The 19227-nt window shown below is 48.9% G+C and overlaps 1 protein-coding gene across 4 annotated transcripts in view; it reads right to left on the reverse strand.

Moving 5' to 3' along the window:
• The window catches only part of LOC140458478 (talin-2), a 327438-nt gene that overhangs the window by 203009 nt on the left and 105202 nt on the right, over window positions 1-19227 (reverse strand). For all 4 annotated transcript variants that reach the window (XM_072553130.1, XM_072553131.1, XM_072553133.1 and 1 more), the window contains one exon: window positions 13462-13508. The gene's annotated coding sequence lies outside the window, so the exon portion shown is untranslated. The remainder of the gene's footprint in view (window positions 1-13461; window positions 13509-19227) is intronic.

Genomic DNA, 19227 nt, shown 5'->3' on the forward strand with positions numbered 1-19227 from the left:
AGGTGTCACATTTCCCACATGGATCGTCTCCCGGCCCAACAGTCTCCTCCAGAACTTGGGCCGGTTCACGAGTCTCATTCAAGACCCCGATGTCTGCCAGTTGACCCCAATGGATTGGCTGTTCTTCAGCAACTTCCGTTTGCCAAGTACCTCAGTTCCATTGACCTTAAATCATGCTGGATATTTGGATGTGTTGCAATGACTGGATTGGTTTAATATTAACTCCTTCAGTCACTGTCGCCAGAAAATACTACTACCGACCTCGGGTTATCTTCGACCCTGTTAATCTTTGTCAGGTACCAGCAGACTCCCTAAACCCTCTTCCAATACAGAACTGACAGGAGTATTCCAGTGTGCAAATACAGTCCATCACGACAGCACTTTATGCCCCTCAATGAGGTCCCCTCACTCTGCAAAGCTCCCCCAGATGTTGCCAATCAGGCACAGACAGTTCAACAGGAACGTTCAAAAAGGGAGTGAATAACTACCTGAGAGGAAGCATGGGCTGTGGAGAGAAACAAAGGTGAGTGGGACTCATTGGACGGCTCTTTCAAAGGGCTAGTACAGCAATGATGGGCTGAAAGTCTGCTTTCCAAGCTGTGTGATCCCGTGGTTTGCCTCACCTGCCTGATTTCCGGTGATACACAGTCAACATTTATATTCCTTGTCATCACGCTGTCCAATTTGGCAAAATCCCCTTGGCTACTGTGAATATGCTGCTCCTTCATGAAATTTATGTTATCCTTGGTTTATTTTTCATGATTTTGCACTCTGTTACCCAGGCATCGCAGTCCGGAATGCCTCAAATGAAACTGCTTCCATCACGTTTCCGTCAGTGCATTACATACTCCAACTACTCAATTTAAAAACATCACCTGTTGGTGGCACGGTGGCACAGTGGTTAGCACTGCTGCCTCACAGCGCCAGAGACCCGGGTTCAATTCCCGCCTCAGGCGACTGACTGTGTGGAGTTTGCACGTTCTCCCCGTGTCTGCGTGGGTTTCCTCCGGGTGCTCCGGTTTCCTCCCACGATCCAAAGATGTGCGGGTTAGGAGAATTGGCCATGCTAAATTGCCCGTAGTGTTAGGTAAGGGGTAGATGTAGGGGTATGGGTGGGTTGCGCTTCGGCGGGGCAGTGTGGACTTGTTGGGCCGAAGGGCCTGTTTTCACACTGTAAGTAATCTAATCACCCTTGCTTCTTTTGCAAATCACGATCTCCTCGCAATCTTGGTCCCTTCACAAGTGGGACAGTTTTCCCAAGGTACTCTCTTAAGCCCACTTGTGGTTTTGAAGCTCGCCCTCATCAGATCTCCTTCCTCTACCCAACCTCTTCAATCTGTCCTCAGAACTGAAGCTTCCCATCCCTGGAACCATTCGAATACACCCCTGGACCTAATCCTCCTGCAATGTGGGTCTACCTGCAGCACAGGGTCTGCCTCGGTTCAATAAGGCAGCCCACATCACCTTCACAAGGTCCACACCCACATTCCATGGAACAAATAAAACTGAACTTCCAAAAGAGAATCAGTCGCAAAATCCAAGGAAAACATTTTGCAAAGCTATGGGGACAGAAGGGGCACTGCATAAATCAGATAGGTCTTTCACTGGACGGGGATAGAGACAACAACAGTCCCCTGTGACTGCAAACTAAAGGGAACATTGTTCCTTTCATGGAGGTATATCACTTTATCATCAGAGTTCCTGGGTCAATATCCCGGGACTCCCTCTCCTATGGAAGAACACAAGGTTTGTGGCACACATGGAGGCCATTCGGCCCGCATTTCAAATGAACACTTGAATAGGAATGTCTACAGAGTCATACAGCACAGAAACGGGCCCTTCGGTCCAACCAGTCAATGCCAACCATAACCCCAAACTAAACTAGTCCCTGCTCCATGCCCATATCCCTCCAACCTTTCCTATTCATGAACTTGTCCAAGTGTTACTGAAAGATTGTGACTGTACCCACATTTTCTCTGGTACTTCACTCCGCACATAAACCAGTGATAGGTGGTGCTGGGGTAACAGGGCTGTGTGTGGGCACCTGCCCAGGTCCCACCCTCTCCCATCCACTCTCCTTCTTTGTTTTACTTTCACTTCCTCCCTTTTCTTTTGTTTTATTTGCTTTTGGCTTTTCCTTCCCTTCCTGTCTGTGGTGCTTGGCTCAGCAGCACCGGCACGGCAGTGAGAGGGAGCCACATGCGGGGAGACAGGCGTGGCTTTGCTCGGCGAACGGAGGTATCAGCAGGGACCTTCTCCCGGTGAGAGAGATACCGGCAACAGGGACCTTCTCCCGGTGAGACAGATACCGGCAACAGGGACGTTCCCCCGGTGAGAGGGATACCGGCAACAGGGACGTTCCCCCGGTGAGAGGGATACCGGCAACAGGGACCTTCTCCCGGTGAGAGAGATACCGGCAACAGGGACCTTCTCCCGGTGAAAGAGATACCGGCAACAGGGACGTTCCCCCGGTGAGAGGGATACCGGCAACAGGGACCTTCTCCCGGTGAGACAGATACCGGCAACAGGGACGTTCTCCCGGTGAGAGAGATACCGGCAACAGGGACCTTCTCCCGGTGAGAGAGATACCGGCAACAGGGACGCTCTCCCGGTGAGAGGGATACCGGCAACAGGGACGTTCCCCCGGTGAGAGGGATACCGGCAACAGGGACGCTCTCCTGGTGAGAGGGATACCGGCAACAGGGACCTTCTCCCGGTGAGAGGGATACCGGCAACAGGGACCTTCTCCCGGTGAGAGGGATACCGGCAACAGGGACCTTCTCCCGGTGAGAGGGATACCGGCAACAGGGACGTTCCCCCGGTGAGAGGGATACCGGCAACAGGGACGTTCTCCCGGTGAGAGGGATACCGGCAACAGGGACCTTCTCCCGGTGAGAGAGATACCGGCAACAGGGACCTTCTCCCGGTGAGAGGGATACCGGCAACAGGGACGCTCTCCCGGTGAGAGGGATACCGGCAACAGGGACGTTCTCCCGGTGAGAGGGATACCGGCAACAGGGACGCTCTCCCGGTGAGAGGGATACCGGCAACAGGGACGTTCTTCCGGTGAAAGGGATACCGGCAACAGGGACGTTCTCCCGGTGAGAGGGACGTTCTCCCAGTGAGAGGGATACCGGCAACAGCAGGGACACTCTCCCGGTGAGAGGGATACTGGCAACAGGGACGTTCACCCGTGAGAGGGATACCGGCAGCAACAGGTAAATTCTCCCGGTGAGAGGGATACCAGCAACAGCAGGGGCATTCTCCCGGTGAGAGAGATACCGGCAACAGGGACGTTCTCCCGGTCAGAGGGATACCGGCAACAGGGACGGTCTCCCGGTGAGTGGGATACCGTCAGCAGCAGGGACACTCTCCTGGTGAGAGGGTTACTGGCAACAGCAGGGACACTCCCCCGGTGAGAGGGATACCGGCAGCAGGGACACTCTCCTGGTGAGAGGGTTACTGGCAACAGCAGGGACACTCCCCCGGTGAGAGGGATACTGGCAACAGCAGGTATGTTCTCCAAATGAGAGGTATACCGGCAACAGGGATGTTCTCCCGGTGAGTGGGATACCGGCAGCAGCAGGGACACTCTCTCGGTGAGAGGGATACTGGCAGTTGCAGGGACACTCTCCAGGTCAGAGGGATACCGGCAGCTGCAGGAAAATTGTCCCGGTGAGAGGGATACTGGCAGCAGAGGAGATGTTAGGATCTTTTCCTGAGGTTTCACAGATGAGATGCAATTTGCACACACCAATTCCGCAAACAGTTAAAGTTTATTAAAGCCTGCACAAGCAAAGTGACCCCTTTGACCACCCTCGAAGGCGTGCAAAGTCAAGGCAAAGGAGGCCCCGAACTAAAGAAACACATCCTGTTTATCCAGGTCAGTTGGTAATGCTCACAGGTACTCCAGCCACTTCCCCCCACCCATAACCACGTTTCTCCAGGTACAACTGTAGGCTGGGGTCATCTTGGGAAATAATGTGAATGTAAACGCCCTAATCCTGAGGAATCGTTATGCAGACGGTTTCCTGACTCCGTGATTCTCCAAGACAGTGTGGGTGGGATATGTCCTTGCTTCGGGGTGGCCCTGCAAGTGAGTTCTGGTCCCGCTCCTTCCCCAGACAATATAGGTGTGATATATTGCAGTATCAGGGGATGATCAAACAAACGATTGGCTGGGGGATGGCTATGAAAGCATTTCTGAATGGAAGGGACTAAATTAAAGTTTAATTTGAAAATAGCAATAGAATAGTAGTAAATGGCTGCCCAGGTGAAGTGTGAATTACAACGGACAGTTATCCACATTCCTGCATGCTGTCTGTGAGACAGAATGTTACCCCCACCCACTTCCAGAATGTTCAGCTCCTTGGAGAAAGACAGTACAGTTTAACCCTTTAACATTAATGTTCAGAGAGAGAGTACAATTTAACCTTTTAACATTACAGGTACATTCTCCCAGCGAGATGGCATAGCGGCAGCGCCGCATACATTCTCCCGGTGAGAGGACATAGCACCAGGTACATTCTCCCGGTGAGAGGACATTGTGCCGGGTACATTCTCCCGGTGAGAGGACATAACACCAGGTACATTCTCCCGGTGAGAGGACATAGTGCCGGGTACATTCTCCTGGCGAGAGGACATAGCGCCGGGTACATTCGCCCGGTGAGAGGACATAGCGCCGGGTACATTCTCCCGGCGAGAGGACATAGCGCCGGGTACATTCTCCCGGTGAGAGGACATAGCGCCGGGTACATTCTCCCGGCGAGAGGACATAGCACCAGGTACATTCTCCTGGTGAGAGGACATAGCACCAGGTACATTCTCCTGGTGAGAGGACATAGCACCGAGTACATTCTCCCGGCGAGAGGACATAGCGCCGGGTACATTCTCCTGGCGAGAGGACATAGCGCCGGGTACATTCTCCCGGTGAGAGGACATAGCACCGGGTACATTCTCCCGGCGAGAGGACATAGCGCCGGGTACATTCTCCCGGCGAGAGGACATAGCGCCGGGTACATTCTCCCAGCGAGAGGACATAGCGCCGGGTACATTCTCCTGGTGAGAGGACATAGCACCGGGTACATTCTCCCAGTGAGAGGACATAGCACCGGGTACATTCTCCTGGTGAGAGGACATAGCACCGGGTACATTCTCCCAGTGAGAGGACATAGCGCCGGGTACATTCTCCTGGTGAGAGGACATAGCACCGGGTACATTCTCCCGGCGAGAGGACATAGCACCGGGTACATTCTCCCGGCGAGAGGACATAGCGCCGGGTACATTCTCCCAGCGAGAGGACATAGCGCCGGGTACATTCTCCCAGCGAGAGGACATAGCACCGGGTACATTCTCCTGGTGAGAGGACATAGCACCGGGTACATTCTCCCGGCGAGAGGACATAGCGCCGGGTACATTCTCCCGGCGAGAGGACATAGCGCCGGGTACATTCTCCCGGTGAGAGGACATAGCACCGGGTACATTCTCCCGGCGAGAGGACATAGCACCGGGTACATTCTCCTGGTGAGAGGACATAGCACCGGGTACATTCTCCTGGTGAGAGGACATAGCGCCGGGTACATTCTCCCGGTGAGAGGACATAACGCCGGGTACATTGTCCCGGTGAGAGGACATAACGCCGGGTACATTCTCCCAGCGAGAGGACATAGCGCCGGGTACATTCGCCCGGTGAGAGGACATAGCGCCGGGTACATTCTCCCGGTGAGAGGACATAGCGCCGGGTACATTCTCCCGGTGAGAGGACATAGCGGCATATAAAGGCGCTATCCTGCCATTGGGGCAGTGAAAGTGAACCATTCTCGATGCCAGCACCAGCAGGCCGAAAGGAGACTTGAGACCCAGCTGCAGCCCAGCCTGGCAGCAGTGCCCGGGACTCTCGGTCGCAGGGTGAGTGTGGGTTTAGCAGTGTCAGCAAAGTCAGCCCAGAATTAGTGCCTAATGTGGGGTGACCCAGACATTGAGATCTCTAGCTCAGGCAGCAATGAGGCAGTGGGCCTGGTGCTGAATGGGCCGGGTCAGAAAAACTGATATTCTGACTGTTTTACATCTTTATTTTTCTAATTTATTCCTATTACCAATAATACTGGACTATTTATTTCTTCACCTTTCTAGTTTTTTGTGTTTTTTAAGAAGGTGACCTTCAGTACCTGTAGCTGAGACGATGCTGTAATGAGGTGACTGTAAACTCCTCACTGTATTCATTTGAGTACATGTGGCAACAAAGGTAATTCAGTCCAAACCATTCTGGACAAAACAAGTTGCCCCTTGTGTATTTTTAAAAATCTCTCTCCTCTCACCTTAGAAGTATGCCCCCTAGTTTCAAAATCTCCCACCCTCAGGAAAAGACACCTGCCATTCATCCTATCTATAGCCCTCGTGATTTTACAAACCTCTATAAGGTCACCCTCCAGTGAAAAACATCCCAGCCTATCTGGCCTTTGTTTACAACTCAGACCCTCCATTCCCAGTGACATCCTGATCGATCTTTTCTGAACCCTCTCCAGCTTAATAATATCCTTCCTAACTTCTAAGGTTCTCGAAGCCTGGCAGTGTGGATTCCAGGCTACTGGAATGCAGAGCACCCAACAGCAAACCCAGGACTCAGCCAAGGTTCAGATGTGTAAACGCTTGGCCGCACTGTCTCTTGCACGTTGCTAATCTGTAGTGAAGTCAGTGAGTAGCTCCAACTGAGCGACGTTTAAACATATTTGATCCAGCATTGCAGAAAGCTGCAGATTGAGTTGCAACAGGTCAGAGAGCCCTTCCCTGATGCATTACTAACAAGATGTTGCATAAATGTACAAGGGGCCACCTTTAGACATTTTAAAATTTACATCCCGAGTCTTTCCTCCAAACACAGGGACTAGAATGGTTGCATTGTCATTACTTCACCCTCCTGATGCCTCAGATACATGTAAATAGTTCTTAATACCTAGCATAATTAAGAAATATTTTTGGATTAGTTTTAACTATCGAGAGAGTCAAAACCTGAATGTTTATTTTCTCCTCTGAACGCAATAACTCTCCAGATCTGAACTGCCTTAGTAACTGTGAATGTACAGTTCTGAATAAAGTATAATTGCTTGCAAACAAAAAAATTACTTCAGGTCAAGAGTAAAGCTATTTATTGCTTTATTCCAGGAGCCAACTGTCTGAGTCTCATCTCTGAGCCACGAGGTTGGGGTTCAATCCCACCCCGAGGATTCAAACACAATAACCTCAGTGAATACGCCCAGCAGAGTTCCCAGAATGATTCGATTCCCTACAGTGAGGAAACAGGCCCCTCAGCCCAACCAGTCCACATCGACCCTCCGAAGAGTAACCCACCCAGACCCATTTCCCTCTGACTAATGCACCTAACACAATGGGCAATTTAGCATGGCCAATTCATCTTTGGTCTGTGGGAGGAAACCGGAGCCCCCAGAGGAAACCCACGCAGACATGGGGAGAAGGTGCAAACTCCACATAGACAGTCGCCCAAGGGGGGAATTGAACCTGGGACCCTGATGCTGTGAGGCAGCAGTGCTAACCACTGAGCCACCATGCTCAGTAGTAATGCTCCACTGTCAGTCGTGCCACCTTGCCAATGGGAAACTAAAGCCAGACCTTGTCTGTATTCTCAGATCAACGTTTTTAAAAAAAAACCTCTGTAAGTACGATCGCTAAGAGGGCCCGAGGAACTGGTCCCTCTCATACTGGCCAACGTTGACCCCTCAATTAACATCACAAAACCAGATGATCTGGTCGCCCTCAGGTTGCTGTTTAGGAAAAGTGGGAAATCATCTGCCCTGGTCCCCACTACAGCAATTACACTTCAACAACAGTTGGCTGCAAACGCTTTGCCAACAAAGTGGGGTACTAGGAACAGGTCAGGCAGCATCTGAGGAGCAGGAGAGTCAACGTTTCAGGCAGGACCCTTCAGGCTGACCTGCTCTGCTTCTTCCAGTGCCACACTCAATCCAGTCTAACTCTCCAGCAATTGCAGTCCTCACTCTCGCCTCGCTGCTGCAACATTTTGAGATTGTAAAGTCACCGCCGTCTGACCAGACCATAGGGCTGCTCTCTCAACACAGAGAGTGAGGCACACGACTCATGTGGTTTAACCTGAGGATCACCAGGTAACTTCAGCCACACTGGAAGTGAACCCACGCTGTGGGTGTCACTCTGCAATGCGAGCATGCGTCCAGCCAACTCAGCTAAATATAAATTGGTGAGGCCACTTTTGTCTTCAATTCTGGTCTCCCTAATATAGGAAGTATGTTGTGAAACTTGAAGGATTTGCGAAGATGTTGCCGGGGTTGGAGGGTTGGAGCTATTGGGAGAGGCTGAATAGGCTGGGGCTGTTTTCCCCGGAGTGTCAGAGGCTGAGGGGTGACCTCGGAGAGGTTTATAAAATCATGAGGGCATGGATAGGGTAAATAAACAAGGACTTTCCCCCACGGTAGGGGGGTCTAACCGCCTCTGAACTGCCTCCAAAGCCACTACATCTTTCCTCAAATAAGGGGTCCAAAACTGTGCATAATACCCCAGGGGCACTCTCACCAGTACTTTGTACAGTTGTAACAATACTTCTTACCTTGATGTTCTATTCCATTCACTATAAAAGCCACCATTTCATTCCCTTCCTTTCTTATCTGCTGTACCTGCACACTAGTTTCTGTGCCTCATGAACAGTTGCACCTAGATCCCTCTGCACCAGAGGACCCCGAAGTCTCTCCTATTTTAGGTAATAAGTCGCCTTCCCACTTTTTTGACCCAAATGCATGACCTCACACTTACCCATGTTAAACTGCATCTGCCACATATTGGCCCACTCTCCTAACCTAGCTACGTCCATTTGTAAGGTCCTGCTTTCCTCATTGCAATTTCCCATCCCGCCTATTTTTGTGTCGTCCACAAATCTGGCTACAGGGCCTTCTACCTCTGTGTCCGAGTCGTTAATGTAGATTGTAAATAGCTGGTGTCCAAGGACCCAATCGTGTGGCACCTCACAAGTTACGCCCATTTATCACAGACGAGTTTGGAGGGATATAGGCCAAATGGGAGTAGATTAGGTTAGGATATCTGGTTGGTAAAAACAATGACTGCAGATGCTGAAAACCAAATACTGGATTAGTGGTGCTGGAAGAGCACAGCAGTTCAGGCAGCATCCAACAAGCAGCGAAATCGACGTTTCGGGCAAAAGCCCTTCATCAGGAATAAAGGCAGTGAGCCTGAAGCATGGAGAGATAAGCTAAAGGAGGGTGGGGGTGGGGAGAGAGTAGCATAGAGGACAATGGGTGAGTGGGGGAGGGGATGAAGGTGATAGGTCAGGGAGGAGAGGGTGGAGTGGATAGGTGGAAAAGAAGATAGGCAGGTCGGACTGGCATGGACAAGTTGGACCAAAGGGTCTATTTCCGTGCTGTACAACTCTATGACTCTAAATGGAAGGAAGTCTCACTTTTTGCCCACACAATAACAACGTAGCCATTTACATCGCATCCTTAACGCTTTATGCAACGAAATGGCAGTCACATTGACTGAATATCAATGCCCTCCAGTAACATTCAATACCTTGACAGGAAGGGAGCAGAAAGCCTAATCTCCAGGGTAAACCAGGGTGAGTGAACAAAGCTGTGATGTAGCAGAACGGATAATCCATGGCACATTAAACACGGATACTAGTGGGATTTGTACTTCCTGCCTCTTTGTTTTTGACAGACTCTGGCTTACTGCTGTCCAATAACACGCTGTCTGAATTTGGCTGAAGCAGTGTAATGAACCAAGGTGCTGCACTGCCAAATTCGTAAAAATAACATCGGGCATTAGCTGCTGCAAAAATATCCGGCCAAACACAGCTCTCCCTCCTCCAGCTTTAAAAGGGAAATAATTCTGGCTCCGCACCATGCCATCAACCTGCACAGAAATGGTCAACTTTCAAAACGAAACTGGCCCAATGTAGGACCATCGCTCGATCAGCCTGAGGTACAGTTCATCAAACGTTCTGCACCAAAGACAAACTCCCATCGGGGGTGAGTGTAAAGAGCTCAGTGAAAAGCAGATAGCAACGCTGAGGAAAGCCACACACCAACGCAACCAGAATTCAAGATCCAACGCTCATGTAGGGACTGTCACAGACATAATGATATAGTCACACCCTGAAGAGACAACCTGCATTTACAAAGCACCTGGCGCAACCTCAGAACATTCCAAAGCGCTCTGCAACACATCAAAAGTACAGTCAGTTCTTCTATAACATGACGGTTGTGTCTTTGTGCGACCCCACATTACAGAAAAATCACACTTTAGAAACAGCGCTTAAGAGTGTTCAGGATGTAATCGCATTTTAAAAGTTCACGTTTTAGAAACACAGTCTCTGCAGTTCATCAATCGCGCTAAAGCAAATTCGCGTGAATGAACTGCATGTTATAGCAGAACGACCTGTACTTCACTGTCTGTAATACAGCAGCCAGTCTGCACACAGCAAGATCCCATATGACCATGACCAGGTAATCTGTCCACAATTAGTTGAGGAGTGAATATTGGTCAGACTGGGGAAAATTCTACGCTTTTTCAAAAATAGTGAGATGGGACATTTTACGTTCACCTGAAAAACACAAAGGTTTAAAATTCCCTCTGTTGGATGGGTGCTCCGATACAGTAGCAGTCCCACAGCACTGTGTTGGCAGGTCAGCTGTGTGTCTGTACTCAGATCTCTGAGGTAGGAATTAAAATCATAAATTTCTCCTTGAAAGGTAAGAGTGATACTCACTAGTTTTGTTTTAAAAATCTGTGTTTACACTGACTGTCATAATCCAGTAAAGCAAATCAAAATTCAAGTGCACATCAAACATGTATAAATTACAAGAATTAACACTCGGAGAAAGTACTGGGGCACTGGTGATAGACCAGGAAAATACTTCCCACTTTTAGTTCAAACGAACAGCCAGAGTTTTGCTCTGTATCTAACTTTGTGCTGTCCCTGACCTGCAAGTATTTGATGGGGACGATGCTGAGAAAATTTTATTTTCCATTTCCCTTCAGTTTTAAAAGAGTAGAGAGAGCCTTACTCTGTATTAAACCCTGTGCAGTCCCTGACCTGGGAACATTTGATGGGGAGAGAGCCAAGGGAGCTTGGCTTTCATAGAGTCATTGTGATGTACAGCATGGAAACAGACCCTTCGGTCCAACCCATCTATGCCGCCCAGATATCCCAACCCAATCTAGTCCCACCTGCCAGCACCTGGCCCATATCCCTCCAAACCCTTCCTATTCATATACCCATCCAAATGCCTTTTAAATGTTGCAATTGTACCAGCCTCCACCACTTCCTCTGGCAGCTCATCCCATACACATACCACACTCTGCGTGAAAAAGTTGTCCCTGAGGTCTCTTTTATATCTTTCCCCTCTCACCTTAAACCTATGCCCTCTAGTTCTGGACTCTCTGACCCCAGGGAAAAGACTTGGTCTATTTATCCTATCGATGTCTCTCATGATTTTGTAAACCTCTCTCAGGTCAGTTTACTTTTAGTTTCAAAGAGTAGAATAAGCTTTGTTTTGTGTCTGACACCATGTTGCATTTGTCCTTGGAGTGTCTGATGGTCACTGTGTTTTACTTTAAAAGAATAGAGAGTGTTTTACTCTGTATCGAACCCCGTGCAGCCCCTGACCTGGGAGGATTAGATGGGGACAGTGTCGAGGAAACTTTGTTTTCTGTTTCCTTACAGTTTTGCTTTTTCCACCTGATCACGATCTCACTGCTTTCAAGGAGCTTGCTGTGCACAAATCAGTTGCTGTGTTTCCGACACTGCTGCATGCCCTTCATTGGTTCGCAACCACTTTGGGGCATCCAGCTAAGTTATGAAAGGTGCTACGTAAACGCAAATCCTCCTTCCTTCAACCAAAAGATAGGTTTCAATTAGGATAAGGGAAACGGAAACAGACACCTCACTCAGCCACCCAAATCCTCCCCCATCCTCGACAGTCTCTCAACACTGAGAATGGTTTGAAGTCACACACATACAGACCCACACACATCTCTGCACAGGTAACCCCCTACATGTATACAATTCAGCGAAGAGACTGGGCAAGAATAAAGCTTTAGCCACAGAACAGTTCTTTCAAGTCTTGGATGAAGTAAGCATTTTCATTCAGGTTGCAGTCATGCAGAACAAACCACAGTTTATACAGACTGCTTTCGAGTTAGTGCATGCGTCGGTTAACAAGCCAATATTTGAGTGTTTATTTTCATTGCCTTCATGACCATATTCCGCTACAAAAGGACACTTGATTCGGCCTTCTATATACACAAGAGCATTCCAAAACAATCCAGGAAACTGATAGGAGAGGCTTCACTGCATTTTTAATTTTAATTTGTTTGAACAAAGAAAAGGCCGAAACTGATGGAAGTGACCAAATTCACTGAAGCCCCACGGTGTGGAAGCAGACCATTCGGCCCATCGAGTCCACATCAACCCTCCAAACAGCATCCCACCCAGACCGCCTCCCTACCCCACCCCTGTAACCCTGTACTCCCCATGGCTAATCCATCTAGCCTGCACACCCCTGGACAATATGGGGTAATTTAGCTTGGCCAATCCACCCTGACCTGCCCATCTTTGGGCTGTGGGAGGAAACTGGAGCACCCAGAGGAAAACCCACGTGGATACGGGGAAAATGTGAAAACTCCGCACAGAGAGTCACCCAAGGGTGGAATCGAACCCAGGTCCCTGGCGCTGTGAGGGAGCAGCACTAACCATGAACCATTGGCATCTTTAAACTGCTGTGAAGGTTGTGATGGAGAATGGCAACCCTCAAGAGGAAGTGAGCAAGAGGCCATTGACAGGATAGTCACCAGGAAATCCAAAGGAGAGTTCGGGAAGGAACATCTTGCAACAAATTTGCTGTTGCATGCGAACAACTGAGCCCCCTCCAGCCTGTTACACCATTCCATATAATCACAGCTGAGCAGATTGTAGCCTCAATATTCCCAATGAGCCCATGGACTCCCTGGTTCATAAAGAAACTCACCTCCTTCTGCCTTAAAACATAGTCCATGATTCCGCCTCTACCACCCTCTGTAGACAATCACAGGAAGCGAATATTTTAAATGCATTTAAGAGCGAACTGGAAAAGTAGATGAGGGAGAAGCAGATGTAGGACTCTGTTGATCAATATTGAAGAGAAAGATGAGAGGATGCTCAAGTGAAGCCTAAATGGGTTGGGCCGAATGGTCTGTTCCTGTGCCGTGCATTTAATCCCGGTTAAAACTGAGGGAAACGATCTAAAGGTGCTTCTCAATGTGGAACATGTGACTGATCATCACTTGTAGGCACAGGAAAAGAATCGACAAAAACCCTAAAAGCTCTCCACACCAAAGTATTTAGCCAGAAATGGGAATCACAGCATTGCAGACCGAGTATTTAGTGCAAAGGGAGCAGAAACTAGAAATAAATCTCACCTTAAACCTGGGATGTTGATTTTTTGGCTTCTGGTCCAAGTTCACAGCTGAAAAAGGTTTCAAGAAAAAGAACAGTGATTAATAATTGCCCCAAGTCAACTTCTGCAACACTCAAACAACCACGAATGGTTTGTGTAAATTAGTACAATTGTAGAAGGATGTTGTTAAACTTGAAAGGGATCAGAAAAGATTTACAAGGATGTTGCCAGGGTTGGAGGATTTGAGCTTTAGGGAGAGACTGAATAGGCTGGTGCTGTTTTCCCTGGAGCATTGGAGGCTGAAGGGTGACCTTATAGAGGTTTGTACAATCATGAGGGGCATGGATAGGGTGAATAGACAAGGTCTTTTCCCCAGGGTGGGGGTGTCCAGAACTAGAGTTGAACTGAAGGGTCTGTTTCTATGCTGTACATCTCTATGACTCGATGATTCTAAACAGAGAGAACTCAAAGGTGCACGTTGTCTCGGTTCTGAAAAGATTCTTTCACAGGATACAAACACATAAGCTATACCAGCACTTATTAAGCTGAACCCATCCCTAATTGCCCCAGAGGGCAGTTAACAGTCAACCACATTGCTGTGGGTTTGGAGTCACATATAGGCCAGACCAGGTAACGACAGTCCCTAAAAGGTGGATTTTTAGATTTAGGTTTTATTGTCACATGTACAAGAATAATGGATACAAGAGTACAGTGAAAAATGTACAATGTCACCACAAACGGTGCCATCTTAGGTACAAAGTACCTACGTACAAACCTTAGTTACAGAAATAGAAAGAAAAAGAAGTTAAAAAGTTCAGCACTACAGCCTTCTTAGCATAAAAGTAGAAAATAAAGAAACAAAGTTAATAAGTCAAAGGGCCTACAGATGCTTTGAGCTGGGCTTTCCCCAAGATGGCTCCCTCTCTCCCCCGAGGCTGGGCTAAGACCTGCCCAGAAACACCAGGCTTCACTGCTGCTCGCAAGGCCTCAGCTCTGGCCACTACACCACTACTGTCACCATTTTACAACAATCAACAATGGTTACGGGGTTCTTGTTGGACTAGTTTTTCGTTAAATGTTTTTCAATTGACCTTATAGGGATTTATAAAATCATGAGGGGCATGGATAGGATAAGTAGACAAAGTCTCTTCCCTGGGGTGGGGGAGCCCAGAACTAGAGGGCATAGGTTTAGGGTGAGAGGGGAAAGATATCAAAGAGACCTAAGGGGCAACTTTTTCACGCAGAGGGCGGTACGTGTATGGACTGAGCTGCCAGAGGAAGTGGTGGAGGCTGGTATGGTTACAACAATTAAAAGGCATCTGGATGGGTATATGAATAGGAAGGGTTTGGAGAGATATGGGCCGGGTGCTGGCAGGTGCAACTAGATTTGGGTTGGGATATCTGGTCGGCATGGATGGGTTGGACCGAAGGCTCTGTTTCTGTGTTGTACATCTCTATGACTCTATGACCCTAAACTGCTGTGGTGGAATTTAAACTCCCATCCCCAGGACATAAACCTGAGGTTCCGGATTACTAGCCCATTGACATTGTCCCAGAGTTGGTTGTTGCAATTAATTCAGGGGAAGGATGGAAAAGGGAATGGAGATGAAACAGGAATGGGAGGAGTCTTATATGGAGTTGAAACACTGCCATATCTCAGTTGAGTTGAACAGCCTGCACTTGTGCTGACAATTCTGTTCCAAGTGGATGCTACACATGCATCCAATCTCCAGACTCAAACAATGGGAACTCTTCCAGTCTGACCACTCAGCAACGGCTCAACAGCTATTTGATGTTCACCTCAAAGTTGTATTTGGCCATTAATTTTCAGCCCACTCACTCACTCTTACAAATGAGCTCTGCTCACTCAATGACCACTATCTGCATTCCTCCCAGACCAGTCAGAACCTCAGGTTAGATCGATTCCCATCCCCATGGGCCAATGCACTGGGGTGACCCCACCTCAGCTGCAAGAGCACTGAACTATTGCTTGGAAGCAGCCAGCATGACATACCCAGCACTGAGGTACAGCAATCGGATACTGAATGCTAGACACCCCCAGTGTATTCCGGTCGAAAAGTAAATAGGTGAATTTTTATTTGGAACTAGCTAAAATCTCCTCTCACCACCACAACCCCCCCCAGTACATCCCCAAACAGCCCCGGCAATTAGAGTCATAGAGTTGCACAGCATGGAAGCAGACCCTTCGGTCCAACCTGTCCATGCCGACCAGATATCCCAACCCAATCTAGTCCCATCTGCCAGCACCCAGCCCATGTCCCTCCAAACCCTTCCTATTCATATACCCATCCAAATGCCTCTTAAATGTTGCAATTGTACCAGCCTCCACCACTTCCTCTGGCAGCTCATTCCATTCACGTACTGCCCTCTGCGTGAAAAAGTTGCCCCTTTTATATCTTTCCCCTCTCATCCTAAACCTATGCCCTCTAGTTCTGGACCCCCTGACCCCAGGGAAAATACTTTGCCTATTTATCCTATCCATGCCCCTCATAATTTTGTAAACCTCTATAAGCCTCAGCCTCCGACGCTCCAGGGAAAACAGCCCCAGCCTGTGCAGCCTCTCCCTGTAGCTCAGATCCTCCAACCTCGGCAACATCCTTGTAAATCTTTTCTGAACCCTTCCAAGTTTCACAACATCTTTCCGATAGGAAGGAGAACAGAATTGCATGCAATATTCCAATAGTAGCCTAACCAATGTCTTGTACAGCCACAACATGACCTCCCAACTCCTGTACTCAATACTCTGACCAAACGCCTTCTTCACGATCCTATCTACCTGCGACTCCACTTTCAAGGAGCTATGAACCTGCACTCTTAGAAAAAAGATCAGACCCGACACAATGTTTCACTTCATGTGCATGTTGCAGCTAAAGACAGTTCCAAACAGGTTTCCAAAATCAGTGTAGGATTCAGTCATACACAGACCAAACAAAGTCAACAAAATGTTAGCTTGCTTAACTTTCATGGTTTGTGCGTGACTGTGTCTTTGTGTGTGGGGGGGAGGGGGGAGTGGGGGGTTTGAGTGTGTGTGTGTGACGTGCCTGTGTGCACATGTGCGAGTTTCTGTGTGCATGTGCATGCGTGTGTGCGCATCTGCATGACTGTTCATACATGTGCACATGCGTGTGCCTGTGGGTGTGCACCTGAACGTGTGCGTGCATATGCATAGCAAGCGCCAATGTCACACGGCCACCTGTATGAATCAGGAGGATTTCTCCAAATGAGTTTGCTGTTTAGGAAGCTCTTCAATTGTTCCTGTATGTAAGGGACCTCCTCCAACCTCTCACAGCTTTAGGGAAACCCAAGTATTAACTCCCTCCCTACTTTCAGCAACTGTGCATGTTTGATGAGACATTGTATCCTGACTCACGCCATCCTTTCATGGGATGAAGGTGTCACTTTATCGCCCATCATTTATTACCCATGAACCAGGGTAACAATTCTCTGGAGATCATCACTGGCTTTCGGTTCCAGATTTTAATTAAATCGCATTTACATTTCAAGAGAGACTTGAACCTGTGGCCAGAAACCATTAGCCCAGGCCTTTGAGTCTCGAGCCCAGAGACAATTCCCCTTTATCATCATCGCCCCTTTATCCAATCTGGAAAGAAAACTTCAGATACATGTGTTTAAGGTACCATAGCCGACAGAACCATGGCTCGCAGGAAACAGAGTAGGCCATTTGGCCATCCAGAGCCTGCTGTCCCCTGCAGCTATATCACGGCAGCTCTCTTCCACTCCATCTCCACTTTCCCACGTCCCTCAACATCAAGAAATCAAGGGCTGGAAGGTGGGTGGTAGCACGGACAGAATGGGCTGAATGGACTGCTCCTGGATCTTATATAGTTTCTGACGGTGTTCTTTTGGACCGAGACCAGATGTGCCACAGGAAACGGACTGAATCCCTGCCTTCCCGAAAAGGGATAGGAGGTTTCCTGACTGAGTGCAGTCAGGATTTGACAACAACTGACCCTTAATCATAGAATCACAGAATCGTCAGCGTGTGGAAACAGGCCATTTGGCCCAACAAGTCCACACCGACCCTCCGAAGAGTACCCCACCCATTCCCTTACCACATTACTCTACATTTACCCCGACTAATGTGCCTAACCTACACATCCCTGAACACTGTGGGCAATTTCCTATGGCCAATTCCCCTAAACCTGCACATCTTTGGATTGTGGGAGGAAACCCATGCAGTCACGGGGAGAATGTGCAAACTCCACACAGACAATTGCCCGAGGCTGGAATCGAACCTGGGTCCCTGGCGCTGCGAGGCAGCAGTGTTAACCGCTGCTGACCTTTTCGCAATCGGGAGAGGAACGAGGTGAGAGATTCCTTTGCCTCGTCAGGCCCGACTCTTGCGTCTCCCGCTGAGGGGAGGAGGTGAAGGGCCGCGGGTTGGGAGGCATGTACACTCACGAAAACTCCTCCCCACTGCCCACCCCTTGCCCCCACCACAATCGCCACCACCCCGGGAACATCACAAACGCAGCTTCTCGCTAGCCACGGCTGCACTCTCTTGCCGGTCGCCTTCATTCACTGGCGTGCAGTAATTAGCAATGTAAATCTCCTGGAAACCAGCCAGCACCGACACAGCGGCTCATTCAGTCACAAAAGCCAAGCCAGCATGTGTCCAGCTCCCACAGTACAGCTCCTTCAGAGCCACCCTTTGTAACCATCACTCAGAGTGTTCAGCTGAATGACATCATTCGCCCAGCTCCTGCGAGGAGAACAGGAAGTGAGATCGCCATTGACAAAGTCTTCAATGACCAAGTAAAATGACTCTCCCCTGCCGTTACTTAATTTAGTCGGGCCCTTCTTTGAAATCTCAGCTCTTACCCAGAGGTTAAATCCAGAGGGCTGCGTGTAATGCAGCCTATCTTTGGTAACACAGCAGTCGAGTCAGGAAACAGAAATTCCCCAGGGCTCCTTCGACAGCACCTTCCAAACACATAGATGCTAAGGGTTTACAGAGGTTTGTAAAATCCTGAGGCTGGAGGGTCAAGTGTGGGAGGTTGAGGGAAGACCTTACAGAGGTTTATAAAATCACAAGGGACATAGATAAGGTTAATAGCAACAGTCTTTCCTCTAGGGTAGGGGAGTCCAAAACCAGAGGGAATAGGTTAAAGGTGAGAGAGGGAAAGATTTAAAAGGCACCTGAGGGGCAACGTTTTCACATGGAGGGCGGTGCATGCATGGAAGAAACTGCTAGGGGTAGAGGTGGGTACAACTACAACATTTAAAAGATATTTGGACAGGTACATGGATAAGAAAGGATCAGAGGGATAGGGGCCAAGTGCAGGCAAATGGGACTAGTTCAGTTTGGGAAACTTGGTCAGCATGGAAAGGTTGGGCCGAAGGGTCTGCTTTATGGTTGGCCGGGTGGGGGGGGAGGGTGGGAGTTGGTGAATGGATGCACCACCCTGACACCAACTGAAGCCCTTCAAATGGCCGATTGTTGATTTCATTCGAATCAGTTTCATTTCGGTGATCCACATCACAAGAGCAGCTGATCTGGTCAATGCCGTTTTGCTGACTGTGGGATCGTCCTGTGCGTACACCAGCCATGTTTCCTACACTGCAACAGTGAACAACACTTTGGAAGGGTTTTCATCGACTGACAAGTGGTCGGGGGCCTTTGGAGGTCATGAAAAGTGCAACAGAGAAGATAGTAATCAATTTTGTCGAATGTATGCTCCATTTCAGTAAAGGTGCTCGAGACAGTTCAACACACACTGAGTGAAATTGAAAAATAAACAAGTAC

The sequence above is a fragment of the Chiloscyllium punctatum genome, chromosome 33, assembly GCF_047496795.1.
Source record: "Chiloscyllium punctatum isolate Juve2018m chromosome 33, sChiPun1.3, whole genome shotgun sequence".
Lineage (NCBI taxonomy): Eukaryota > Metazoa > Chordata > Chondrichthyes > Orectolobiformes > Hemiscylliidae > Chiloscyllium > Chiloscyllium punctatum.